Below are 19,640 nucleotides of genomic sequence, written 5' to 3'. Positions count from 1 at the left end.
AGACCCCGTGTGTGGCCCGATCTCGCGGATTGACTTCGAAACCAAGGGGGAAGATGGAAGATGGAAGAACGCGAGGAACACAAAGAACACGACGAACACGAGGAACTCCGAGACTCACGTACGCACACCAACCCGATACACCCGATGCTTACCTCCGTGGCTCGATGGACCACGCCAATAGAATCTCCGAGGAAGAGGCCGTGGCAGAATTCCCGGAGAGAGATTGGGGTTGGAGAGGAAGAGCTTGGTGAGGGAGAGAGAGTAACTTGTACTAGAATCTCACTCAACAAGATCAAAGTCAACAACCAAGGTGCCTTTATTATAGAGGGATGATACCCAAGGGAGACTAAGCTCAAAGGTAGGTTTGAGTTCAAAACAAGTCTAAAGAGGTCAAGGGGCGTCTTGGGTGCTTATATAGTCTTACAAGGCGTCACGGGCCGAAAAGGTACAAGTGGAACAAGTTCGGGCCGATTTGGTGACTTAAGTCGTGCAGGCCGGTCAGGAGGCCGGTCAGACCGGACCTAGGACCGGGCAGGCCGGTCCAAACCGGGCCCTGGGCCGGGCGGCAACCGGACGGGGTTCCGGGGCCCCGGGATAGTGCCCGGATGGCACAAGTGGGAATCCCGGTTTGGACCGGGTGACCCGGTCAGGAGGCCGGTCAGACCGGGTTCTGGACCGACCGGCCAACTTCTCTTCGTTGTGCTCTTCGGGCGACTTCCGGTCCAGCTCCATGTCCATCTTCACGTCCCGCTGCTCCTCTCCTCCCTTTGACCATGGTGTGTCCTCCTCTCCATGATCTTGATGCTCCTTGTACCTAATGACACATAGCACGTCGGCATGAGGTAGTAATCCATCCAAAGGGGTACCGAGATCAAGGGTGGTAAGGAGCGAGTTCACCTCATCATGAAGAGCTTTAACTCGGGCTCGTGTCATCAGTCCACTTGGGGGACTGGTTGGTCTTGGTGTAGCGACGTCGGTGACCGGGGCTACATCACTATCTCTTCCTACCTTTGTATCTACTCTGATCATCCATGCACACTTGGGAGTTGGGCCACGTTTTTTTTGGCATGAAAAGAAGGAAAGAAGGAAGAGATGGCCGTGGCCAAGTTTTGATTCAAAACTTATGCCCAAAACAAAGCCACCCGACCCAGGCCAACCCAACAGCCGTTCCTCCTCGAAATAGGCTTTCGCCCCGCTATATTAATATAGCAACCACATGATACAACTGCCAACTGCTGGGGCATCAGCACAATCAAGTCCAAAAGAAAACATAAAAGAAAGAAAAGAGAAAGAAAGCCAAAGAGGCCGGATCGATGAAAACGAAGGTGTCTCGCAGCCACTGCGCCCTCCGGAGAATTCCACCACGCGCCTAGCATTTTGGAGCGCCGTGTACCAAGCAGCACCTTCAAGAAGGAATGCGATGATGACGACGCTGCTGCCCGGACTAGTCCTAGGGAGGAGAGCTTCACCAACGCCCTTCAGGAAGGAGGGGTGGCGCCCGCGAGCGTCACCGCGTCGGTGTCGGCTAACCGACAGAAATTTCTCCCGACCCTCGTCACCCCGCCCCGAGCGCTCCATCCTGCTCCACCAACCTCACCACCCACCAGCGTGCGCCACCACGGGTTAAGAGACACCAACGCTATCTCCCCGCAGCCAGCAAACCGAAGCCAGCGAGACGAGAAAGGAACACGAAAACGAGGGGCTGCGAGGGAAAGGCACCACGGGAGGGAACTGCCTCCACCGCCAATGGCGGTACCCGTCCGGACATGCCGACAAGGGGCAAACCAGGCCCTCCTGGCCCGGCCGAGCATAGACCCACCTGGTCCGTGCTCGTGAAGCCCGCCGTCAGATGCTGCAGGAGTGGCGCCTCCACCCCAGCTGCCTCCCCTCCGGTCTCCTACCCCAACCGCCCGAAGCAGCACGGATGCACCCGGCCGGCCCGCCAAAACCCAGATGGGCCCCAAAGGGCCAGGATCTGGGCCGGGGGAACGCCGTCGCACCCTGCTCCGCCCCGCCGCCAATCAGCAACGGCAATGCCAGCTCGCCGCCCAGCGATGCGCCGCCCGAGGACCTGCGCCGCTGCCGGAGCCATCTGTGCCCGAGGAGCACCGCCGCCAGAAGGAGAGGACCCCGCACCCCTCTTCCAATGCACGGGGAAGAGCCGCTCCGCCGCCGCCGGCACCGTGCGGGCTTTGCCCGGCGGCCTACGCCGGCGGCGGCTAGGGAAGGTCGGGGCGGGGTGGTTCGGCGGTTTAGGGTGCGGAGGGCCGAAGCGTTTTTTCCCAACAGCCGTTCATGCCTATTTGATCCATCTTCCACACACACGCGCGTACATGGTGATGCTCACGATCGGCACGGCCGGTCACCACATCGCCCACCCGTTCGAGCCAAGTTTGTAAAACATCCTGCCGTGGCTCGTACTATATCTCCCTTGCCGGAACCAAACCATCCAAAACCTCTTCCTGGACTTTTTTTTTTCTTTCTTTTGTCCAAATCGAACCAGGCCGCAGGCCTTTGACCTGCCCGATCAAAACCAAGCCAGGGAGATGGCCCGATCGAGACATGCCCATCTACACAAGACACCCAAACCCTTGCTCAAAACGACCGCCCCATGTCGAGCCAGTCCGTGCACGCGAGCCCCTTCCCTCTCCCTTGCTGACGACAGCGCAAGGACGTCAGTAGCGCGGCGACGCCATGACGCCAGCCATCGGTCGAGCACCCTCACTGCATCTCGGCCCCACCCCTCTCCCTACCGTTTCCCGCGCAGCGCCCGCCCCCGAAAACCTAATGCGCGCGAAGACGCTCCCCCGCCGCCCCAGCTGCCCAATGGCGAGCCAATGGACCAGTGCACCACGAAGATGCGCTGCGTCCACCATACGCCGACGCTCGGCTATAAAGCCGCGCCCCAGCCTCTCCCTTCGCTGCACCACTCCACTACCTCTCTCAACCCCTCTACTAGCCCACCCGAGAAGCTGAGGCGCTGCTCGCCTTGTCTCTCGCCGAGGGGAAACGAGCTCCCGCTCACAACAACTGAGCAAGGATGAGCTCGGCCCCGACACTCTTCCTCCCTCCTTTCTTCTCCATAGAGACCCCCTGCTTCTCCTCTTTCTAACGCGCGCCTTCCCGACGTCCAGGGCTACCGGTAGCCGCCGCTGTCATCGTTGTCCGAGCGGGACGCTGGAGAAGAAGCCGCCAGGACCTACGTCGGAGGAGCTGCCGCGTGAGGAGAAGGAGCCGCTGGACAAACCCCTGCCCCGCCTCGACCCTCTGCTGCACCATCGCGTCCTCGCCGTCGACCTCCGTCGCCGCCGGTGAGCCCCCAGCTGCCCCTGCCCTTTTTCTTCCGTCCGCTCGAGCCTTCCTGGCGAGACGAGGGAGACGATGGTCGATCCCCCCCGATCGTGCATGCGCTGCGTGGCTGTTGCCACGTTGGCCCATGCAGGCCTGGCCCACCTGGGCCCTCTCCCTTTTCTTCTATTTCTTTTTTTCCCCAATGCCAACTGGAGAAACCTCCTGGGCCGGCCCAAATCATCACCACCGCACGGCCAGATCTCTTCCCGCCTTTTTTTTCGATTGAGTTTTTGAGTTGGCTGTTTAAAATTGGTGAAAAACCAGTGGCACTCAATTGTGAATATCCTGAGATCTTCTAATCCAAACCGAGTGAAACCAAGTGCATTAGTTCAGAAATTTCAATACCTTTCCAATGCCATTGACCTTGTATTTTTAGGATTTTTTACGAATTTTAGTACATTAAACATGATCACTGCATCCTGTTTAGTGTTTGTAATTTTTTAAAATTATAGGATTAATATTTTTGGATGAATCTAATTGTGTTAGTATGGTTTTGCTATTGTCCATCTAGGAAAAATAATTTCAGTCTCTGTTCATGAATTTTTGTCTCGGGTTATGAGTGTATGTGTGTCACACGCAATGATAGAATTAAAATCCATTTGTTTTATCCAAAACCTTACCACCCATTTTGTTTTAAAATTAGCCCAACCATGATTTGTTACTGTTACACAAATCCCCTGCGTATTTCTTTTACATTTCATTTAAAAACTTGGATCTTAAGTTTGGTATTGATTGTATGTATTGTTTATTTTTGCAACGTTAGACACAAACGAGGGAGAAGTTGAAGGGGAAGAATTTGGAGAAGGTTTTAAGGAGGACCAGGGACAAGCCAACTAAGGCAAGCCATCTTTTGATCTCTGATATGATGTCTCTTTGGATGTCATCTTGTGCTATCAATAGCATCTTGGTTCTCTGTGTGATGATCTCCTATTGTTGTCATTTATGCTTGGATGCAAGCATGGTACCTCTAGTAGTTTTATCTTGTCAAGGTCTTCGTAATTGGTTGGGTGTATGGTATCATAGACATTGCTATCCAACTTGTTTTCTATATTTAGCTTGAACATGTTCTACCTCGGGACAAGATTCATACTTCACCACCTTCTAGTGTAGAGGTATCAATACCATGATCTTGGTGTATTCTCAAATTGTGATGAGTATGCCTAATTCCCTTAATGGTGTTGGTGTTGGTCAATTCTCATCCCTATCTATTGATTGGGTTAGATAGCACCACAAATCTGAAAGTATATTTCCTCTTATGTTGTCATAATACATGCTTAGCTCAAGCAAGTATGATCCACTCCAATACCTCTTTTTCATACCCTCAATGGCGTGATGACCCTCATCTCGGCCATAGTGTTGTATTAGTTTAACTCATGAAACTTTAGGTTGGGAACCTATGATGACCCGGCATACCACTGCATGGTGTAGTATGCAAGTCTGATATAACACCAATGAAACACCGTTCCACTAGTATTATATCGCTCAGAGTGGTACAACAGAAACATATGCGGGTCCAAGACATGTCTATAGAATTACAACATTGACTTTGTTACATAAGATCATCATAGCCTCCTACTTTACAATGAGGTAAAGCTGCAAATAAACTCCAGAAGAACGACTCGTAGTCTAGTCTTATCACTAACTCTACTTGTAGAGTATTTAACTAGCTATAGAGGCTGAGAATAGATTCTAGCTAAATAGGAGCTAGGTTTAGGAAGCTAGTTCCCTTCTATGGCTAAACTAGGTTTTCTCCTTGTTGGATGTGGTATCTGACTCTTCTGACAGGGTCATGTCCCGTGAAGTAGTTGTTGATTCCTTGGCCTTCGAGTTGCACTGTAGATCCTCCTTCGATGCCTCCAAATCTAAGCAGGGGATTTAAGAGTGGGATGAGTACGAGCATACTCAACAAGTTCATTATAGGAAAGAGGTGTTTAATGCACTAGCTACAGCATTAGACCAGAAAGTCCAATACCAATGCAGGTTTTCATAACCATTCCTTCAAAAGGTTGCTTTTATTCAGAAGAACTATGTCCGTCAGCCTTCACCGGTTTACTAGAACTTCATGGGGCTCCTTTCCGGCAGCGTTCGCAGTTCCAAACCCGGAACAGGGAGTGATAGGTCACGATTCATTACACTCTGCAGAGGTGTGTTGCTTTACCCATAAGAGATCTTAACCTTGGTGCCAACTAGGTGTACATTCCTGTCCACACTTCCTTTGGTGTGAGGCCCGGTATAAGGTCTTAGCCAATCATATTCCTCCGCTACCTCGCACACCCACCCTTTGTTCCATTCCCTGACCCTGGGTCCTCGCCGGTGTACTTACTCCAATTAAGGATGGCCCCCGACCGCGACAACAGTTCTGGGCTCTACCATAAACTCCTTCGCCGGTAGATGCAACCCATCATAGACCGCATTACCGTGGGGAATTAGAATGGGATCCCCACCCTCCGGTTGTTCTCGCAAGATACAACTGCTACGGTAAGCGCATCCGTTGATGTACAAGAGGTGGAAATACAATTGGCTACTCCGTCCCACTCCAGATCTTATGGTTAACACGGGTATTACGGCACAAGAATCACTGGACGACATTTGTTGTTTAATCCTAGATGGATATAAACCCTTGCAATGGAACCTCCACCATATCAACACATACCATGGTTCCATTGCCCACCACATAGTCATATTCATAGTTATGAAAATAGTACTTTTGCTTTTTATGCAAGAGTGATAAGTATAGTACTTTGCAAGTAATTTGTTAAAAATACTCAAATGACATGAGCAAGCGATGAACTTGCCTTTCTTGACTGCAAGATTATGCAGACAAGGTCTTCGATACGCAATAACTCCAAATTCTGAAATAGCATCATCGTCCGGTAAGGACGATGTTTAAAAGATTGGCAAGGATGCAATAATGCATAAGTATGAGATGCAATCGTTCTAAGCGTGTCCTAACCCCGATGATTTAGGATTAGTGAGTGGTAATGATTAGTTCAGGGTGTGTTGCACTTTTAGGGAGATTCACAAACAAGGTTATTATTCAGGTTTGTGTTGTTTTAGAATCATAAGCAAGTGGTAAAATGCATAGTAACAATCACACACACCAAGGGATAGTAGTTGTATAATAAGTAAAGAGCCCTTGTCAATTTTAAGTTCTATAGTGCATGGTTGAAAGTTACTTGTTATATACTTCAAAAGAATAACTTTTGAAGAACATGTTCTTTAATAATGAACAAGTATGATAATTAGGTTGGTGGGGTTCTATGGTTGACTATGGTTTCATCTAGTTTCTGGAGTATGTATTAGATGGATCACAGCAACGTTGGATTCATCGACACCTAGGGCTTGTAAGGTTGCATTAAGCCTGGGCATTCTAAGCAATTATTCATACAAGGTTGCTATCAGGATTGGTTCATCTTATTGGTGATAGCTAGCTAGGGTTTATAGGTCCTTATAAGAAGGGTTGATGATGATTCTTTATTTACTTCAAAAGAATAACTTTTGAAGAACATACTTCTTAAATAATAAGAAGTATATCAATTAGGGTTGAGGTGGTCTAGGTTTTACTGTTGGTTCTACTAAATAAGGAATAATTGGCTCCTAAATAGGATGGTTGATAAGTATCCAACACTAGTAGGGTTTGGTGGAATATGGTTAGGTAATGCTCAAGATTTGGCATAGTTGCTCCTGAGGTTCATCACATTGGTGTGATGCTAAGAATGGATAACTAAAGGTTGGTGTCTCAGAAGATAGGAACTAGGGTTGGTCCTATTTGATCAGCTAAGTGATACGTGTAAAGCACACGTCCGTTGGGAACCCCAAGAGGAAGGTGTGATGCGTACAGCAGTAAGTTTTCCCTCAGTAAGAAACCAAGGTTATCAAACCAGTAGGAGCCAGGAAGCACGTGAAGGTTGATGGTGGCGGAGTGTAGTGCGGCGCAACACCAGGGATTCCGGCGCCAACGTGGAACCTGCACAACACAATCAAAGTACTTTGCCCCAACGTAACAGTGAGGTTGTCAATCTCACCGTCTTGCTGTAACAAAGGATTAGATGTATAGTGTGGAAGATGATGTTTGCAAAGAACAGTAAGAACAATGTTTGCAGTAGATTATATTCGATGTAAAAGAATGGACCGGGGTCCAGTTCACTAGTGGTGTCTCTCCAATAAGAAATAACATGTTGGGTGAACAAATTAAAGTTGGGCAATTGACAAATAAAGAGGGCATAACAATGCACATACATATTATGATGAGTAGTGTGAAATTCAATTGGGCATTACGACAAAGTACATAGACCGCTATCCAGCATGCATCTATGCCTAAAAAGTCCACCTTCGGGTTAGCATCTGCACCCCTTCCAGTATTAAGTTGCAAACAACAGACAATTGCATTAAGTATGGTGCGTAATGTAATCAACACAAATATCCTTAGACAAAGCATTGCTGTTTTATCCCTAGTGGAAACAGCACATCCACAACCTTAGAACTTTCTGTCACTGTCCCAGATTAAATGGAGGCATGAACCCACTATCGAGCATAAATACTCCCACTTGGAGTTACAAGTATCAACTTGGCCAGAGCCTCTACTAGCAACGAAGAGAATGCAAGATCATAAACAACACATAGATGATAGATTGATAATCAACATAACATAGTATTCCATATTCATCGGATCCCAACAAATGCAACATGTAGCATTACAAATATATGATCTTGATCATGTTAGGCAGCTCACAAGATTGAACAATGATAGCACATGAGGAGAAGACAACCATCTAGCTACTGCTATGGACCCATAGTCCAGGGGTGAACTACTCACACATCACTCCGAAGGCGATCATGGCGATGAAGAGTCCTCCGGGAGATGATTCCCCTCTTCGGCAGGGTGCCGGAGGCGATCTCCTGAATCCCCCGAGATGGGATTGGCGGCGGCGGCATCTCTGGAAGGTTTTCCGTATCGTGACTTTCGGTACTGGGGTTTTCTCGACGAAGGCTTTAAGTAGGCGGAAGGGTAGGTTTAGGGGCGTCACGAGGGGCCCACACAACAGGGCGGCGCGGGCCCCTCCTTGGCCGCGCCGCCTTAGTGTGGCGCCACCTCGTGGCCCCACTTCATATCTCCTTCGGTCTTCTGGAAGCTTCGTGGAAAAATAAGACCCTGGGCGTTGATTTCGTCCAATTCCGAGAATATTTCCTTTGTAGGATTTCTGAAACCAAAAACAACAGAAAACAACAACTGGCTCTTCGGCATCTTGTCAATAGGTTAGTGCCGGAAAATGCATAAATATGACATAAAGAATGTATAAAACATGTGAGTATCATCATAAAAGTAGCATGGAACATAAGAAATTATAGATACGTTTGAGACGTATCAAGCATCCCCAAGCTTAGTTCCTACTCGTCCTCGAGTAGGTAAACGATAACAAAGATAATTTCTGAAGTGACATGCTATCATAATCTTGATCAATACTATTGTAAAGCACATGAGATGAATGCAGCGATTCGAAGCAATGGTAAAGACAATGGTTAAACAACTGAACCATATAACAAAGACTTTTCATGAATAGTACTTTCAAGACAAGCATCAATAAGACTTGCATAAGAGTTAACTCATAAAGCAATAGATTCAAAGTAAAGGCATTGAAGCAACACAAAGGAAGATTTAAGTTTCAGCAGTTGCTTTCAACTTGTAACATGTATATCTCATGGATAGTTGTCATCATAAAGCAATATAACAAGTGCAATAGGTAAACATGTAAGAATCAATGCACAGTTAACACAAGTGTTTGCTTCTAAGATAGAAGGAAGTAGGTAAACTGACTCAACATAAAAGTAAAAGAAAGGCCCTTCGCAGAGGGATGCATGGATTACTATATTTGTGCTAGAGCTTTTATTTTGAAAACATAGAAACAATTTTGTCAACGGTAGTAATAAAACATATGTGTTATGTATAAGACATCCTATAAGTTGCAAGCCTCATGCATAGATTACCAATAGTGCCCGCACCTTGTCCTAATTAGCTTGGATTTACATGGATTATCATTGCATAGCATATGTTTCAACCAAGTGTCACAAAGGGGTACCTCTATGCCGCCTGTACAAAGGTCTAAGGAGAAAGTTCGCATTGGATTTCTCGCTTTTGATTATTCTCAACTTAGACATCCATACCGGGACAACATAGACAATAGATAATGGACTCCTCTTTAATGCATAAGCATTCAACAACAAATAATATTCTCATAAGAGATTGAGGATTGTTGTCCAAACTGAAACTTCCACCATGGATCGTGGCTTTAGTTAGCGGCCCAATGTTCTTCTCTAACAACATGCATACTCAAACCATTGATCATGATAAATCACCCTTACTTCAGACAAGACGAACATGCATAGCAACTCACATGATATTCAACAAAGGTAATAGTTGATGGCGTCCCCAGGAGCATGGTTACCGCTCAACAAGCAACTTATTAAGAAATAAGATACATAAGTACATATTCAATACCACAATAGTTTTTAAGCTATTTTTCTCATGAGCTATATATTGCAAAGACAAAGAATAGAATTTTAAAGGTAGCACTCAAGTAATTTACTTTGGAATGGCGGAGAAATACCATGTAGTAGGTAGGTATGGTGGACACAAATGGCATAGTTTTTGGCTCAAGGATTTGGATGCACGAGAAGTATTCCCTCTCAATACAAGGCTTAGGCTAGCAAAGTTGTTTGAAGCAAACACAAGTATGAACCGGTACAGCAAAACTTACATAAGAACATATTACAAGCATTATAAGACTCTACATCGTCTTCCTTGTTGTTCAAACACCTCACCAGAAAATATCTAGACTCTAGAGAGACCAATCATGCAAACCAAATTTCAACAAGCTCTACGGTATTTCTTCACTAATAGGTGCAAAGTACATGATGCAAGAGCTTAAACATGAGCACAACAATTGCCAAGTATCAAATTATTCAAGACATTATACCAATTACCACATGTAGCATTTTCTGTTTCCAACCATATAACAATTAACGAAGCAGTTTCAACCTTCACCATGAACATTAAGAATAAAGCTAAGAACATATGTGTTCATATGCAACAGCGGAGCGTGTCTTTCTCCCACACAATGAATGCTAGGATCCAATTTTATTCAAACAAAAACAAAAACAAGAACATAAAGACGCCCCAAGTAAAGCACATAAGATGTGACGGAATAAAAATATAGTTTCACTAGAGGTGACCTGATAATTTGTCGATGAAGAAGGGGATGCCTTGGGCATCCCCAAGCTTAGATGCTTGAGTCTTCTTGAATTATGCAGGGATGAACCACGGGGCATCCCCAAGCTTAGAGCTTTCACTCTCCTTGATCATATTGTATCATCCTCCTCTCTTGATCCTTGAAAACTTCCTCCACACCAAACTCAAAACAAACTCATTAGAGGGTTAGTGCATAATAAAAAATTCACATGTTCAGAGGTGACATAATCATTCTTAACACTTCTGGAAATTTCACAAAGCTACTGAAAGTTAATGGAATAAAGAAATCCATCCAACATAGCAAAACAGGCAATGCGAAATAAAAGGCAGAATCTGTCAAAACAGAATAGTCCGTAAAGACGAAATTTTCTGGGGCACTTAACTTGCTCAGATGAAAATGCTCAAATTGAATGAAAGTTGCGTACATATCTGAGGATTACTCACGTAAATTGGCAGATTTTTCTGAGTTACCTACAGAGAATACTACTCAAATTCGTGACAGCAAGAAATCTGTTTCTGCGCAGTAATCCAAATCTAGTATGAACCTTTCTATCAAAGACTTTACTTGGCACAACAATGTAATAAAATAAAGATAAGGAGAGGTTTCTACAGTAGTAACAACTTCCAAGACTCAAATATAAAATAAAAGTGCAGAAGTAAAATCATGGGTTGTCTCCCATAAGCGCTTTTCTTTAACGCCTTTCAACTAGGCGCAGAAAGTGTGAATCAAGTATTATAAAGAGATGAAGCATTAGCATTCTTACCAGGGGCTTTGCGCCTACCCTCCTTACTCTTATTCTTACTCTTGGGTTTAGGGAATACATGACCGCATCCGGGTGTAGAGGTAAAATTTAGAGTGCCTTTTCCCACATCTATGATTGCTCCCACCAGTTTCAGCAGGGATCTTCCAAGTGTGATTTGTCCTGTCCCTACACATTCAATAACGAGATAATCAGTGGATACCGTCCTTCCAAGAAAGGTTGTGAACACACCTTCAGCTATTCCCTTAGGAATTATAATAGAGTTATCAGTAAGAGTTATTCCTTCTCCTCCTTCAGTAAGTTCCCAAAGTGTCAAAGATTCATAAATACTTTTAGGCATAAGGCAAAACTCAGACATAATATCAAAACGAGCATGAAAAGTTTCACCACAAATAGCAACTTTAACGGTAGGCACCCACATTCAAGGTTCAAAGCTTAATGGAACATAATCATAATATTCGCGAATCTGGTTGTACCTTTCTTTTAAACAGGATATATTTGTTTTGAGAGTGTTTAATCTATTATGAATGCTAGCAAGAGATGAATCAAAATTATTATCGGAGCTAGATGATGTAATCAATTTTCTTATGGCATTAAAAGCTTGATCCCCATCACAATGAAGGAAATCTCCTCCCACTATAGCATCTAAGGCATATCTATAACGAAGAATAAGCCCAAAATAAAAATTACTAAGAAGCAAACTTAGCGTCATTTTAGGTTCAGTTTTACTATAAGAATCAAAAATTCTAGACCAAGCTTCTTTAAAACTCTCCTCACCCCCTTGTTTAAAAGTGAAGATCGATTCCTCAGGTGATAGAGTAACAACAACAGGACTAGTCATGATAATAAAATAAAGTAAATGCAAGTAACTAATTTTTTTGTATTTTGATATAAGAGCAAACAAAGCAGTAAATAAGATAAAGTAAAGCAAGAAAAAAACAAAGTAAAGAGATTGGAAGTGGAAACTCCCCTTGCAGCGTGTCTTGATCTCCCCGGCAACGGCGCCAGAAAATGTTGCTTGATACGTGTAAAGCACACATCCGTTGGGAACCCCAAGAGGAAGGTGTGATGCGTACAACAGTAAGTTTTCCCTCAGTAAGAAACCAAGGTTATCGAACCAGTAGGAGCCAAGAAGCACGTGAAGGTTGATGGTGGCGGAGTGTAGTGCGGCGCAACACCAGGAATTCCGGTGCCAACGTGGAACCTGCACAACACAATCAAAGTACTTTGCCCCAACGTAACAGTGAGGTTGTCAATCTCACCGGCTTGCTGTAACAAAGGATTAGATGTATAGTGTGGAAGATGATGTTTGCAAAGAACAGTAAGAACAATGTTTGCAGTAGATTGTATTCGATGTAAAAGAATGGACTGGGGTCCACAGTTCACTAGTGGTGTCTCTCCAATAAGAAATAGCATGTTGGGTGAACAAATTACAGTTGGGCAATTGACAAATAAAGAGGGCATAACAATGCACATACATATTATGATGAGTAGTGTGAAATTCAATTGGGCATTACGACAAAGTACATAGACCGCTATCCAGCATGCATCTATGCCTAAAAAGTCCACCTTCGGGTTAGCATCCGCACCCCTTCCAGTATTAAGTTGCAAACAACAGACAATTGCATTAAGTATGGTTCGTAATGTAATCAATACAAATATCCTTAGACAAAGCATTAATGTTTTATCCCTAGTGGCAACAACACATCCACAACCTTAGAACTTTCTGTCACTGTCCCAGATTAAATGGAGACATGAACCCACTATCGAGCATAAATACTCCCTCTTGGAGTTACAAGTATCAACTTGGCCAGAGCCTCTACTAGCAACGAAGAGCATGCAAGATCATAAACAACACATAGATGATAGATTGATAATCAACATAACATAGTATGACATCTTGTCAATAGGTTAGTGCCGGAAAATGCATAAATATGACATAAAGTATGTATAAAACATGTGAGTATCATCATAAAAGTAGCATGGAACATAAGAAATTATAGATACGTTTGAGACGTATCACTAAGCATGAACACATGTAATACCAATGTATTTGATATGGGTCTCTATTAGTTTATGAAGACTTGGTAATTGTTTAGTTGCTACTATGGAGCTATGAATGAAATCAAAATATCATGATCACATGTTCTAATCTAGGTTTAGGTTTAGAAGCAATTTAGGGTTCACATGTAATAATGGAACTAGGGTTCCTAATAGCATTTAGGGTCATAGGGTTTCACATGGAATGATGAGGTTGTAATCCTTATTCAACATATAATTAGGGTTTTGTATTTGGGATGCCACTCTTAATGTAAAAATTTGGTTATGGAGTTGAAGTTGTTACTATCTTTGAATTTAAAACCATATTGGACTATGGCATTTTATTATTTTTAAAGACTTAATAATTAAGGTAATTGTGAATTAGGGTTTAAATTCCAATAATAAAGATTTAATAAGTTCCAAATAAAGAATATTAGTTTTAATGTTTTCTTTATTTACTTTACTGGTTTTTTTATTTATTTTATAATTTTTTCCTAATTATTGAATTTTTAATTCAATTAGAAATAAAAGAAATTGCTTAAATGATAAGTATTAAATACTTAAATTTTTATTATAAATAAAAATTTCATATTGTATTTTTATTGGATAGAGTTTTATTTTCTAAGAATTTTAATATCTTATTTTAATTTTTCTGAGTTATTATGAATTTTATAAATTCATTTGAAGTTTCAGCAATTTAGGGGATTTAAATTAAAACTGGAAAATACTAAAGCTACCCAGACTAGAACTACCCACAGCCATTGACAGGTGGGCCAGTAGCCAGGTCAGCTGCCACGTCTCCTTTGACCGAAGTCAAAATTGACGAGGTGGCACTGGGCACGGTGGCCGGCAGGCAGTGGCGATGATCGCCGGCGTTCCCGGGCACGTGGGGATGCGCGACTGGGTTCATTCGAACCAGCACGCACGTGCGAGCCAAAAGGTGGCAGCGCCACCCCCTAATGGTCGCCGGAGTGGCGGCGGCATTGATGCCCGACAGCGGCGCTCACAGGCGTTCGGCCCTACGGCGATGCAGAGGGTTAGGGAGAGGGCTAGGAGGTTCTGGGGACTCTGTAGCTCACCGTGAGCACGCAGAGCTTGACGATGAGGTGAATAGAGGCTTGTATCGCTGGAGTTCATGGCGCCGGCCGTCGGAGAGAGGTGGTTGCTGATGACGCTACGGGGTGCCCGGACTCGATTCCTTTTGCACGAAGACCATGTCGAGTATGGCGGTGACGATGGTGGTCGCGACTTGGCCTGGGGAGGTCTCTACCGGCGGCGATGGTCGGAGGCAGGGTCGCACTAGGGTTTCGATTTGGGGCAAAATTAGAACAGAGGGAGGGGAATGGAGGACTCCAGCGCGTTTTATAGGGCCTACCGAGTGTGCTGGCGGTCAGCAACGGCGGCGACGACCACGGGACGTGGCTCACCTCGTCGCGGTGGCGAGCTCATGCGCGTCGAGTAGAGGAGACGAAGACGACGACGCCTCTCCGTCTTTATCCACGCGAAGGGGTACCTGGGCCACGTTGGGCTGCGCTGGGCTGGTGCGGTTGGGCCGCTTGGTGGGCTGTGCTGGTGGGCTGCTGCAGCCAGGTAAGCTAGGTAGGCTCTCTTTTCTTTTCTATTTTCCATTTTCCATTTTCTATTTCTTGTTTTCTATTTTGAATTCTTGTTTAATTCAAATCTGTTTTGCAGGATTGTAAATGTATGGATCCTTTTGGGAGTTTATATAAGATCTTAAAAATAGTTTATATGTATAATGACACCCTTGTTTATTAAATGTTATTAGGGATTGGAAATGGGCACCTATATAGTCATAATTTTCAATATCAATTTAGGGTGGTCCAAACTATTTTCAAATAGGCCCTTTTAAGTACCTATTGATAGTGAGGTTTGTGTTACCTTGCAAGAAACAACTTTCAAGGCATAGCTCATTATTTAGTTTCTTATTTAAGAATATGATCTTATGACAATATTTCATGTGCTCATGGTTGTGATGGATTTGTATAATTGTTTAAGGCAATTTTAAAGTATTATTGTCATCTTCTAAGCCCTTAATTTAATATGGTTAAGGTGGATCTCATTCCTCTCATGAGACTTCTATTTATATGGAAACACTAGTTAGTTGCACCAACATAGGCATGGCTTGTGAGATAGGTTAAATTGCTATCTTGATTCATTTCAGAGTTGGTTAAATAGTTCCCTTGCTCATATTTGAGCTTAGGCATGGTTTTAGGATTATACTAGTGATCCCCATGTGATGCACAAACTAGGTTTTAGTCTCCCCTATCCATGATAAGATGGTTACTTGCTTCATATCTTATGTGCTTCCCTAATTACTAAGGATTTGAGAATTGGTTTTATCTTCTACCAATTATCTTCTATTTATTTATCCTCAATTTATCCTTAAAGTAACTACAGTGGTTATAGTTATTTTTATAGTTAACTTTGGTCATATGGATGAATGGTTTCTCACTATATAATTTATAGAGTTTCCTTTAAGGTTTTCTTATATTCTTTTATTGAGGAGTAAGTGGAATATAGATGTGATAAGATTCTATTTATGATCACCCAGTGATTCACAAGTTAAGGTTAGGATATAAGCCTATGGTTGCTTACTAGTTACCTCCCTATGATTTCATGTGGTGAATAACATCTACTAATCCTATTAGGGTTTAACTTATCCTCACATACCTCAAGAGCATGATCATGGATTAGGCATGATCACTTGTTCTTAATATCTTTACCTCAAGTTCTTAGGGTTTATGATCACTACACAATTTATAATGATCAAGATTTGGATTCCTAGGTTATCTCTCATGGAATGGGTTCTTATTTCTAGGCTCAAGCATTGTCTTGATCAACTAGGGTATAACACTTGTATTTTACTTTCTAGGATGGACATGGCTATGGTTGTCTCAATGGATTATATCCCAGGAGAATGCCTGAGATATTCTGTTAGGGTTCTACTTAAACAATTATGATTTAATCATCAGGACATATGGATAGTTCTCTCCCATAGAAATAGTTATTCTAGGATTTATGGTGTACTCCTAATATCTTATTAGGTATCTAGGCTAAGACTCCACTTGGCTATCTTGGTTGGATTAGTCTCCTCCTTTCTTTATCAATTCATGGATATAATCTTATTCCATGTGATATTAGGTTATCTCACTACTCCAAGGTGAAATGGTTTACAAGCTAATACTTTAATTCAAAGGTTGTCCTTTATTCTTAAATAGGTAAAGCTAGGATTAGTATGATTGGTCTCTCTCATTTGGAAAGGTCTTTAATACTAACCTAAGGTTAGGCTCCGTAGAGGTTGATGTGATCATCAATCTCTATGTTTAAGATAAATGGTTCTCTCTCTAGGGTTGTCTTGAATAATACCCTGGGGTTTCTCTTAAGGATAATGATTTGAATACATGAATGCATATCCAAGGTTTAGCTCAAAGTTTGTCATTGCTTCTCTACTAAATATACATAGAACTCTCACCTCTCTAGGTTTGATGTATAATAATATGTAATAGAGAAGGATATATACTTCTAGAGCTGATCTCCTTTTTATGTTTCCAAGAATGGAGTAAATTGAATACCATGAGGTTCATGGTAGGATCAAGGATTAGTTTAAGACATGGAGAAGATAAGTGAAGAATAGTTTCTCCAATTATTGTTACTTGATTTCCAATTAAATGGATGTTCATATGTTATGGCAAGGAATATCATGTTGTGATCTTTAATAAGATCAAGTAGTTGATCCTTGATTAATAAGTTCTTGCGTTGATTTTAATTCCATTTGATCTAACCCCTTAGATCAAATTATCTCTACCCAAAACAAGGTTGTAGCAAAGTCACATTGAGGTTTATAGCGCTTGACTTGATGAGCTACTTCAATTCCACCAAGGTCAAGTGAAACTTTAGTTACTGTGACTGTTTTACTTTAAAGCGCGAAAATTCCCCAGATTTTCTATGCATGAATGCAATGCACACATATGTTTCCTATATTTTTGTAACCCCATTACCTGGGATATTATAGAACCCCTCAAGGTTCACCTTGTTGTAAATGTTTATGAAAACCTTGGGTGAGGCAATCTTACCCAAGCGTATGGTTTATGAAAGGAAAGGATCTTGACAAAGATGGTTGGAAAGAGGAAAGTGTGTGTGACTTGGATTTTTGAGAAAAACGACACATGGTTCTTTGTATGCGCCCGGAACAACTAAACCGGGCAACCACATTACCCCAAAGTGGGCACGGGGCTTACCTCGTAGTTCGTTCTTCTTAGCATGGGACACCGCACAACTATACAAGGGTAAGGTTACCCCCGAGTCCGGGATGTCGTAGGTGGAGACAATCTTATAACGGGATGCCTTCGAGGCTACCCGTCCGGAAGACACTATGGGTCTCCTGGCTTAGCGGTGGAGCCACGCTCAAAGTGAGGTGAGCTGCCACGGTGCCGGGGAGGTACATACTTCATAGGGTAGGATCCCGTGCTAAGACGAATAGGCGAAAGGCTATGTCCGAGTTTCTGTCATGGCATAGTTGATATGCAGGGATGATGTGATGAGGTCTAAGACCCCTTGGGTGGCCCAATCTCGCAGCTTGACCCCGAAATCCAAGGGAGGAGGTGGGAGAGCACGAAGAACATGAAGAACACGACGAACACGAGGAACTCCGAGACTCACGCACGCACACCAACCCGATACTCCCGATGCTTACCTCCGTGGCTCGATGGACCACGCCAATAGAATCTCCGAGGAAGAGGCGCGAGGCAGAATTCCCGGAGAGAGATTGGGGTTGGAGAGGAAGAGCTTGGTGAGGGAGAAAGAGTAACTTGTACTAGAATCTCACTCAACAAGATCAAAGTCAACAACCAAGGTGCCTTGATTACAGAGGGATGATACCCAAGGGAGACTAAGCTCAAAGGTAGGTTTGAGTTCAAAACAAGTCTAAAGAGTAAAGGAGGGGTCCAGGCTACTTATATAGGCACACTAGGCCAGCAAGGGCGAACAGGTACGCGAATGGATAAGTTAAGGCAGTTTGGTGGGTCATTCCCGTCAGATCCGGTTTGGGTCCGGTCTGACCGGGCCTGTGACCGGGCTGTCCGGTCCTGGGTCCGGTCGACCGGGCGCAAACCGGGAATCTGCGAAGTTTCCGGTCCTGGGTCCGGTCGTCGTCCGGTACGAGGGAGCTGCACCGGTTTGCGCCCGGTTGACCGGGCCTGTGACCGGAGCGTCCGGTTGTGGGTTCGGTCTGACCGGGTCCTGGACCGGCCAGCGTCTGTCTCTTCCTTGGAGCGCTTCGAGCAACGTCGGCTTCGTCTTCATGATCATCTCCATGTCCAGTGGCTTCCCTCCCTCCCTTGACCTTGGCGTCTCCTCCTCTCCGGGGTCTTGATGCGCCTTGTACATAATGACACATAGCACGTCGGCATGAGGTAGCAATCCATCCAAAGGGGTACCAAGATCAAGGGTGGTGAGGAGCGAGTTCACCTCATCATGTAGAGCTTTGACTCGGGCTCGTGTCATCGGTCCACTTGGGGGACTTGTTGGTCTTGGTGTGGAGGTGACCGAAGGCCACCCCGCATCATCTCCCCCCCTTGGGAAAGAGTCGTCCTCGACTCTTGTTCCTCCTCATCTTCATGATATGGCGATAAGTCCGCAACGTTGAATGTGTTGCTCACCAAGTACTTGGAGGTGGGAATGTCGATGATGTAAGCGTTGTTGTTGATGCGTTTGAGGACCTTGAAGGGGCCATCTCCTCTTGGCTTGAGCTTCGAGTTGCGTTCATGAGGGAACCTTTCCTTCCGGAGGTGGATCCAAACGAGGTCGCCTTCTTGAAATATGCGTTCCTTCTTCTTAGCGTTGAGGCGGGTAGCTTGACGAAGCACATGTTCTTGAATGGTAGCTCTTGTTTCTTCATGAAGTTTCTTCACGGCGGCGGTGCGCTTGTCGAAATCCATGTTGATCCGCTCATGAAGGGGGAGCGGTAGTATGTCGAGTGCCGTGAGCGGCTCAAACCCGTAGACGACCATGAAGGGACTCCTTGATGTTGTCGAGTGCTTGGCGCGGTTGTAGGCGAACTCCGCGTGTGGAAGGCACTCCTCCCATGACTTCAAGTTCTTCTTCACGAGGATGCGTAGGAGGGTGGAGAGGCTTCTATTGACCACTTCCGTTTGGCCGTCCGTTTGCGGGTGCGAGGATGATGAGAACAAAAGCTTCACTCCAAACTTTGCCATGAGCGACTT

Source organism: Lolium perenne, chromosome 6 (assembly GCF_019359855.2).
Source record: "Lolium perenne isolate Kyuss_39 chromosome 6, Kyuss_2.0, whole genome shotgun sequence".
Lineage (NCBI taxonomy): Eukaryota > Viridiplantae > Streptophyta > Magnoliopsida > Poales > Poaceae > Lolium > Lolium perenne.
Note: the sequence above shows the minus strand (reverse complement) of the source record.